This window comes from Lolium rigidum, chromosome 2, assembly GCF_022539505.1.
Source record: "Lolium rigidum isolate FL_2022 chromosome 2, APGP_CSIRO_Lrig_0.1, whole genome shotgun sequence".
NCBI lineage: Eukaryota > Viridiplantae > Streptophyta > Magnoliopsida > Poales > Poaceae > Lolium > Lolium rigidum.
In genome coordinates this window covers 65,072,432-65,081,620 of record NC_061509.1, presented here as the reverse complement: position 1 = coordinate 65,081,620, position 9,189 = coordinate 65,072,432, and the positions used below count along the sequence as shown (strand labels likewise).

The 9,189-nt window shown below is 39.6% G+C and overlaps 1 long non-coding RNA gene across 1 annotated transcript; it reads left to right on the top strand.

The window, feature by feature from the left end:
* The first annotated feature begins 270 nt into the window (after positions 1 to 270).
* On the top strand, positions 271 to 2,881 carry LOC124686604. Its single transcript, XR_006997879.1, has 3 exons — positions 271 to 307; positions 2,474 to 2,736; positions 2,830 to 2,881. It is a non-coding gene; the product is annotated as an uncharacterized LOC124686604 (long non-coding RNA).
* The last annotated feature ends 6,308 nt before the right edge of the window (positions 2,882 to 9,189 follow it).

The window sequence follows — 9,189 nt, the reverse complement described above, 5'->3', positions numbered from 1 at the left end:
CACTGGTGAGCACTAGAAATCTGGACTCCATTTTGTGATCCCGTCCATCCCATCCATCCCTTTCTCTGAATAATTGTTTTTGCAGTTGAGGTCATTAGAGGTTGTTAGTGTGATGTATGGATCTGGAGGTTGTTGATGTACTTCAAGAATGTAGATGCACTACTAAAAGATTTAGCAAAAGGATCTGTTCTAACACTTATTGATCTATTGGTGCAGGTTTGTCGTTTCTCTGTTGGTTTGCTTGAGTTGTGTTTTGGTTCTCGCGTCGTTGGCGTTTCATAGGTGTGCAGCCAAAGCTGCAATCATGGTAAGAGCTTAATTAAGAGGTTCCACTAGCCTAATTATATTCTCTAGGCATCCTAAATTTTGGGCAGCTAGCACTAGCTCATGCAATTGCTGAATTGTTTGCTCCCTATTTTGCTCAGAGGTAGGTTATGCCAAATTTGTTTCTCAATTTATTTTTAATTTTTATCTTGTATTTGGTCAATAGCATGTTGTAGCACCTAACCTTGTTGAGTAAAAATCTGGAATCCGAGTGATATGCACAAACTAACTTTTATTCACTTCCATCTGCTTGTCAGACTGGAATTATTTTGCTTGGGAATTAGCAGAAGGGGACAACACGGGACAAGGGGCCTGGTGTCAGCATTCGTGTCCTGTTCTACCCCAACCCGGAGCATGGCGACGACGGTCTCTTCGTGGCGCTTCCTATCCCCCATCAGCCTTGCGGCCGGGAGCAGCAGCTTGAGGTATGCCGGTTTACTCGACCTGTCGGCCGTGGAGATGACGAGGTCATGGCATATTTGTGACCTAAATAAAAATGTTGTTTGATCCTTGGTTAGTTTCAAGGTTTTCAAAGCATTTATAAAAGCACCCATCTTAATTATTTTGGCACTCTGCCAGCCTTGCGGCCAGGAGCAGCAGCTTGAGGTATGCCAGTTTACTCGACCTGTCAGCCGTGGAGATGACGAGGTCATGGCATATTTGTGACCTAAATAAAAATGTTGTTTGATCCTTGGTTAGTTTCAAGGTTTTCAAAGCATTCATAAAAGCACCCATCTTAATTATTTTGGCACTGCCTTGCTTGATAGTGCTTAATAGTATGTATAATACGTAATGAGAAACATATTAGCCTGGTAAAGTGTTTGGCCTGATTTGAATCTGGTATGATCGATAGTCATCATGGATCTAACCTAAGAAAAATACCAATGGGCTTGATTTTGTGACTCGTAAAGTTAAATGATGCTTATACATGTTATACGGGTATGGTGTTTTGCTTCATTAAGAGCTTCTCTGGTCAATAATACCACCATGTTTCAGTTGACCATATGCTTACATGAGGGCTGCCATGAAGCATCTCCATGTTGTACTCGTTCTGGTTGTAATTCTGAACTTTACTGCCTATAATATAATTTCTGTTGTGTTTTCATGGGTAGAGCAGGGCCGAGTGCGTCACCGCCTTGACCAGATTTCTTCAACCTCCTCGTCAGGTTCCTATTGGAGATGCTTCACCGACTTAGAATCTTGCTATTGTTTCTTGTATGGGTTCTTACGGTCGGTTTGCAGGTTCGACATGCCAGTGCCGAGCAACACACCCGAGTTGATGAAAGATCTTGAGATTTTGCAGGTATGGTGGCATCTGGGTGAATAGTTTGCAGTGGTAGTACTTTTGTGTGAGGCTGCATTATGCAACCGTGCAAAACAGAAATATTTAATTGAGCATGTAGGAAGAAGGTCCTAAATCCTGATGAGAAAGCATCAGCATTTTTATAGGCGTGTACTAGAATGTAGAGCATATATACTCATGGATTTGTCTTCTGCTTGTGTGTTATTCTCATAATAATAAAATGTTCCACCTGGACTAAATACAATTGTTTTCTTTACTTTGATCTCAGTAGCGAGAGAAAATAGCAATTGAGGAAACATGAATGGTTTGGTGAACACTTAGTACCATCCATATTTTATTGTCGACATGTACCGTCTTTGGAGGCTTATATGATAGTACTACAATCTGGTCTAAGCTGTGTTAATTCTAAGAAGAACTGAATATTATCATATTGCTTATCAAAGCTGTATCCGTACATGCTCCATTTTTCTCTTTAGATGCAAAAATGCCTTTATGTCCATGCAGTTTATATCATAACTTACAAGCTTGTGAGCTGAATCTATTCAGCTCTAATGAGCACAAAGTGGCATGTGGTACTAATTTTATCTCTTCTAGATTTAGCTGGATTGTGTCTCAATGCTTATGTGATAAAGTGGGTGATTTTCCGAAGATAGGTTGGTTGCAGAATTGGATTATTAAAGTCCATGACTCCCTGATTACTATAAGAATTAGATTTAGTTGAAATAACGGGATTGTGGCTCATTTAGAGATTTTGTTGCATCATCATTATTTGTCTAATGTTATGTGGTGGATTCATCTATCGTGTTGCATAGTCAGGCCTAATATTGGATGATTTGGATGATGCAGTGTCGGGCGGGAGCAGGTGCTAGCGCGCCTCCGCGAGATGGGCGGTGGCGTGGAGGATGACCGACGAGCGCGAGGGAGGCGGACGCAGCTGACCTCCTTCTCTCCCTGTGGGAGCATCATCTTCTCTTTATTTTTACTGACTCCTTCTGATTCCTTCCTCCCAAATTTTATTTTATTTCACAGATAGAGTTTGGATGTCCAGGAGATTCACCGAGAGCGACAACAACCACCGTTGGCCTTTGTGGACTCCGTCGCTGCCCCAGGTATGCTCATCCTCTTCTCTCTTTTCATGTTTATTCTCATGTACTCTGTCCAACTCCATATGCTATTTCTCAAATATGTCACCCTCTCGTCAGGCTATGGAATCCTCGAACGTTGGGCAAGAACTGCAAATAAATAACCACAGTATATGGTTCTCATCCTCCCTCAACTCAGGTTTGTCTTTTTTTTGCATATTTTTTGATTTTAACATAAGCCAGGCATGTAAATTCCCCACATCGTAATAACGTAGCCCTTGAGTTCGCACAATATCTTGAAGCTGCATCAATTTTTTTGCATACTGGATATGTGTTCTGCGATTCTTGTTGAACATGATCACGATGTTAAGAAACAACTACTCGTGTAATATAAAGAACTGAAGCTAACTGATAGATGGCTGACTTAAACACCTACTCGTGTACAGGTTACAGTTGCTGTATTGCAGTTATCTTCTTGGGCAGCTCTACCTCTATCGTGAACTGTGATGGTTTTCCCTTGCTCCATTTGAGGTGAGAATGCTTCCATACAAAATACAACTACACGTTACATTTTATAATCAAGGGAGTTTAATGTTGTTGTTGTTTTTGTATATTTAAGTCAAACAATTCGATGCCATAGTGTGATTTTTCTTTGGCATTAATATGTTTTTGAATTTCTTGGCAAGCTTACTTCCTTTGTTACAGATCAGGCAATATAGCTATTGTGTTTTTTTTGTTGCTTTGGCATCTTGTGGATGCTATGCATTTGGGCTTATGCCATTAGCAATTTCGGTTGATATCTTGGTTTGTTTTCTTCATGGGTGCGGGGTTCTAGAGTTAGAGCAGAGAGTTCAGCAGTGGTAGCGAATTGCACAGATGCCTTCAATTTTGCACTCCCTTCTTCCATACATTTATTTAGCCAATTGGATTCCCTCCGTTGGATGCTTTATCTGCAGAATTAAAGGGTTTATTCATGCCGAAAAGAAAGCATGTAACACAGTACATTGTTTGGTCCTATTTCACATTTTGAAATGTCGCTAGAGATTGGAAAACCATCCAACTACTACCCCACAGGTATAGCAGTGTACAATGAATTAACCAGGTTGCTTGCCTAATAAATAAATATTTGTTAGCTGGGTTCTGAAATAAACATGAGTGATGAGATAAATAAGAGTTGAAACAAATATTTGTTAACTGGGTTTCTTGCCTAATGATGCTCACATGTTGAAAATTATTGCTCTTCGTTACTAAAATTTGGATGCAGTATTCAAACAGAGAATTATGAGTGTTGCAGTGCAATATGGTGCCTGATCTGAAAAGTAATATTCTAAAAAACAGTTCCATAAAAATGGTGCAATATGTAGCAATGAAGAACTGATTTTATTTCCCCTTGAATGTCCTTTGAGCTTTTCCCTAAAATTGCTTACCTAGGCATTAAATAGTTTTCTGGAACATTACCTAGACATTAAATACTTTTCCCTAGACAATGTATCTTTTTTCTGGAACATTAGGATGCTCATGTGGCCTAAAATGCCACTATATGAGATAGTACTGCATGGCTAAGGTGCCTATGATGTAGACAATCCATTTTGCTTATTAGGTATGAGATAGTGCATGGCTCAGGTGCCTTTTGTTTTGCACTCCTGATCCAAATCTTAATTTATAAACTACTACCATGCATATGGAGGGGTTGAGATTTAGGCTTATGAGCTTTGACAGATCTAGCAGTTGAATATTCAAGAAAACTAAAAGCTTGGTTCAAACTCATTGAATAGGTATAGCTATTTTTTGTTTGTTTTGTCAGTATCATTTCGGGCTTCAGTTTGCTGAAAAAGATAATACAGTGAGCAATTTTCTACCATGAGATTATAGCATTGATGTCATAACGAGCAGGATGTCTCTTGTTTACTATGAAGAATGCTCTACTTATATACTCGATTTCTTCGATTTCAGTGGTGGTATGCTTATCATTTCTCCTTATAATTTCAGGCTTCAGCAACGACGAGCATGGCCAAGCTTGACACCAAGGTGAGCTCCTCCTAGCCGTTCTCTCTCATTTTCTGTTCTCTCTGCCCTCGACCTCATTTCTCCTGTCCCTTTCTGTGGTGGTATGCTGAAATTTAATTAGTGCGGTCTTTTGGGAGACGCAAGCTGTAATCTTTCGACACTATCTTAGACAGTGATTTATTACTGCAGGAAAATTTCAGCATTGGTACTGGTTTTCAGAGTATGATTTAACTGTTTATATCGTGCCAGCTCCATGTAACATTAGCACCAAGCCTGTCTATGTAATGTCTGCCAGGAAATTTGTGTATCCCCTGTTACATTGCTCCAATAGTCTTCCAGTCACGATGAAATGCAAAGAACCTTTTGGTTGCCCTTTCCTGACATTTTAGACATCTGATTGCTTGATTCTTTGGAGCCTTACATGCTGAATGTTCTTGGTTAATTCTTTTCTAGACATTTTAGAAGTACTATGCTCATTTGATTTATTCTTTGGAGCCTCACATGCTGAATGTTCTTGGTTAAATGACGTGATCCTCATGTGTCTAGGTAGATGATGTTTTGTGTCTCTCCATGGAATCTCTGTTCTGAATTACTGTTGATCATTTCTTCATTTTTCAGATATGCAAAAACGGCCCCAACCAGAGTTCAGGCCACCAAGGTTGTGGCCCATCTCGTGCAGCAATCATGTGTACACAGGGTCCTCGGTGGCGGTGGCAATTCTTTCCTGCATGGGGATTCCAGTAACTATTAGTTATACGGGAATATGTACATTTCCCCCATGTTTTCTGTTTGAGGAGAGGTACAAAACAACTTACATATACCGCAACTTATTTTGCTTTACTGTTTAAATAATAAGAAAAAGGGAAAAGAGGAGAAGAGGAATTCGCACCACCCCAATCCCCTTTTCGACCAACTAGAGGTCATACCGCGACCTCTTTTCATCGGCAACTACACTGGTGTTGACTGCTGCGTCCACTTGAAGCAGGGTGGGACGATTTGGTACCTACATCGCTCTCTCCTCTCTCTCTCTCAAGCTCGGATTTAGGAGCGGATTACATGACAGGTTTTTATTGGAAATGCAGTGTTCTATAGTAGGCCTATTTTCTTGTATGACATATCACAGTTTTTTTTTTGATCGTACTCATTGTTGCTCTTGTTCTAGAATATTTTCTTTGTACTGCCAGGTACTAATCTCACCCTGTTAGCCTGCTAGGAGGTGTGCACTAACAACATTTTTCTCTTTTCTGTTTCAGTATTGTTACTGAAATCTGACTTTGGTGGTCTCCAGTAAACAATGGGAACGATTGTGGATGATTTGATGGCTTGGTTGGTGTGAGATCGATTGCAAGAGTTGGATCTGGAGGCACAAGTCGCAGGAGAGGAGCCTAGGTAGATTGAGAGCTTCAGTTTGGTGTTGTCACGCTCTAAGCGTTTTCCGACAACCAAATTATGTTCTTTGCTTCCATATGTGAATTTTGTTGTTTTGAAGGGACTGGATGTCTTTTCATGTGTGCTAGAGTTTTTTTATATTCCATTGTGTCTTGTTCGTCCACAATAGAAATATCATGGTGATAATTCATGTGAGTTTCAAATTTTTGGAAAGCAACCATGGAGCTTCTAAACCAATAATTGATTTCGCAATATTTATTATTTAGGTTCCAATAATACTATGTGCTACATGAAGGTAAGAAGCCCTTGGCATGACCGTCGGGACATTGCCCCGAGACGACGCTCATCACGGCTCGGAGATTGCAGGCCACAATAGGTGATTTTCACTACACTAATATTCTTCTATGTGGCCATTTTCTTCTATTCTTTATTAGAAGGGATTAAACCGCATAATTGCACTTGTTGCCAGAGGCGGCACACTTCAGCTGCTGTGGAATCAGCAACATCTTGTCGGCGAAGCACCTCCCTGGTATCCACTTGCCCTTCCAAAAGGCAGTGGACACACAGTTAACCACGGAGCACCTGGTGATGGAGCGGTAGAGAGGTAGACATTGAACAACAATTTTTTTCCAGGAACAATGGTGTAGAAGACGCTTCTCTAGGTCCCTAGCAGAGTGCTGGTGGAACCAATCCTTCCACGGGAGGCTCTTAATTTTAAAGGTTAACATGTGGCTATCTAAGCTTTTCTTCAGTTCTGAATGTTATGGAGAAACATAGAGCAGCGATAGTATTCTCTAGGTGGTCCAAGCACTTCATATTCATTCAATCAAAAGAAAATTCATGATAATTAGTTGCAGAATCGGTTACTACTTTCAGCAGAGTAATAATCTCTATAAAAAATTCTGAAGTGCCTATCACTTAGCACAGCCTTTTACTTACCTTACTACAGCGCAACTATCATGTCTGTTAAATGAACAACCTGCAACTTCTAGCTAATCTTGTGTGCAGAGTATAGTATTGGGAAAATGGATTTAGCCAATGTCTGAGACATATATCTCGGAAAGTAGACCATCACAGAGTTTTCTCAGGGGGATATCTTTTTTGGTCATTTGATTGGCTATACATAGTACTTTTTCACCACCGCTTTCACTCCACCCAAAGATGTGTTTGGCAAGTCAGTGATATGCTGATATTTAGTATTTCATATTTGGAGGTAACAAAGTTAAGCTGATTCTAATATAAAACAGGAGAATCTCTCCTAAAACAGGAGAATATATTGTGTAAAGCTAGCTGCGAAGTGCACATCGTTTCTGAGTTTGTTTTCCATTTGAGGTTGTAGGTGTGCCCAGCAGATGCTTGTAAAAGCAGGAGGGGAAACACTAGTCACCTGGAGCTGCCACTCGAACCTCCATGTATGTCCACTGCAACCTTCCCTATAATTTAGTTGATGTATTTTTGTGTACACCTTATTATGTTTTTGTGTGTTCGACTGCTTGCAGACTTCACACAAAAGGCTTTGGCTCATATTTTCTCTCTATTCTATTTGTTAGTTTGGCATAAGATTGTTCCAGACATCAAAAGGATAAATTGCATATATTGGCATAAGATTCTATCTCGTTAGTTTGGCATAAGATTTCTGGTCCCCGAGGACGCCGGATGGGCTGTCGTCGCTGGGCTGGAATTCCGCGGCGCTGTGCTGGGCGCGGTGTCCGACACTCACGACTTTGGGCGTGGGAGGTGGTTGCTCCAGTTATCGTCGTTTCTAAATCGCAGTTTGGGTTTCTAGATGTACTCTTTGAATCTTCCAAAATCACAGTTTGGGTTTGAGTTGTCAAGCTTAGAATTCATATTACTAGGATTAGGATTAACTGCATGGGAATAAGTGGTTGTGCTGATGACTTCTGTTATTGAGTCATAGGAAGGAATATGTTTTGTTATATGTTGGTATTTTACTTTGGTGTTTGACCAGAGAAGGGGATGGCTGGTAGCATTGTTGCATTATTTCGGTCAATATTTATTGCACACAGATACTTTAAGTTTGAAATTCGAATGAGATAATTGAGAAGACTAACACGAGCAATCTCTGTTCTTTTCTGAGAACATCGTTATGGTCAAATTCCATTCAGACACTTTGTTTTTGTCTTCACTGTTATTGGTAGAGATTTTTTTCCTGTAATGTTCTCTTTATTTTCCGAAGTTTCTTCAATTCTTCCTAGCAGTTACTTGAGTATGTTGCCAGTTTCGTACTTCTGACTTTGTTAAATTATCCAGCGACCTCTGTTCTATGGATTAAATATTGTGCTAGGTACATCCTCCAACCATGCTTCGGACTGACTTGTGTCTCAGCTTAGTATCCTTTCTTTTGTATGGCAATTCTATTACTGATAGTGCCTCCTATCTAAATTGCTGACAAATATAGTTCTCTATAAAGAAAATAACCTGGTTATCTAAATTTGGATGCGCTTCAGTCAGTGTTTAAGGAATTGTGTATTCTGATACGTTCTTTTTTTTTTCCTTTTCATGTTCAAAGTGTTAATTTCCTAAATGAATCAGTTACCTCAAATGGGATGCAAAGCTTCAATTAGTGCTAAAGGAACTGTGTGCTCCTCGACTGAAATTAGTCTTGAATATAATGATAGATGTCTCTAAACTTGATTCCTTATGGGTTCTACTATTCAGTTCTTATTTTTGCACTAGGTTTCAGTGATTCCAGTAAGTTTCAGTGCATGGTTTCAATTCACATTTGGTTGTTATTCTATAAGAACAAACTTGGCAAATTTTATTAGTCTCATATACTCCCTATAAAAAACATAAAGTTGTTATGCCACCAGGTATTTATTTTGTCATTAGCACTTTAGCAGTCATATGACTGGTATCTTGGCCGACAACAACCTGCACCGTGTTTTATGTCTAAAGAAAAGGAGACAAATGCAAGGAATTTCCATAGTTGGTTTAGAGGTCTTTCGTATATGTGATACCTTTATTTTCTTATTATCTTTGTAATTATTTACTTGTGGCAAGTTAAACCTGATGTAGTAATATTCAAATGGACATTTAATTTAGGTTCACGAGAAGTGAAATTGC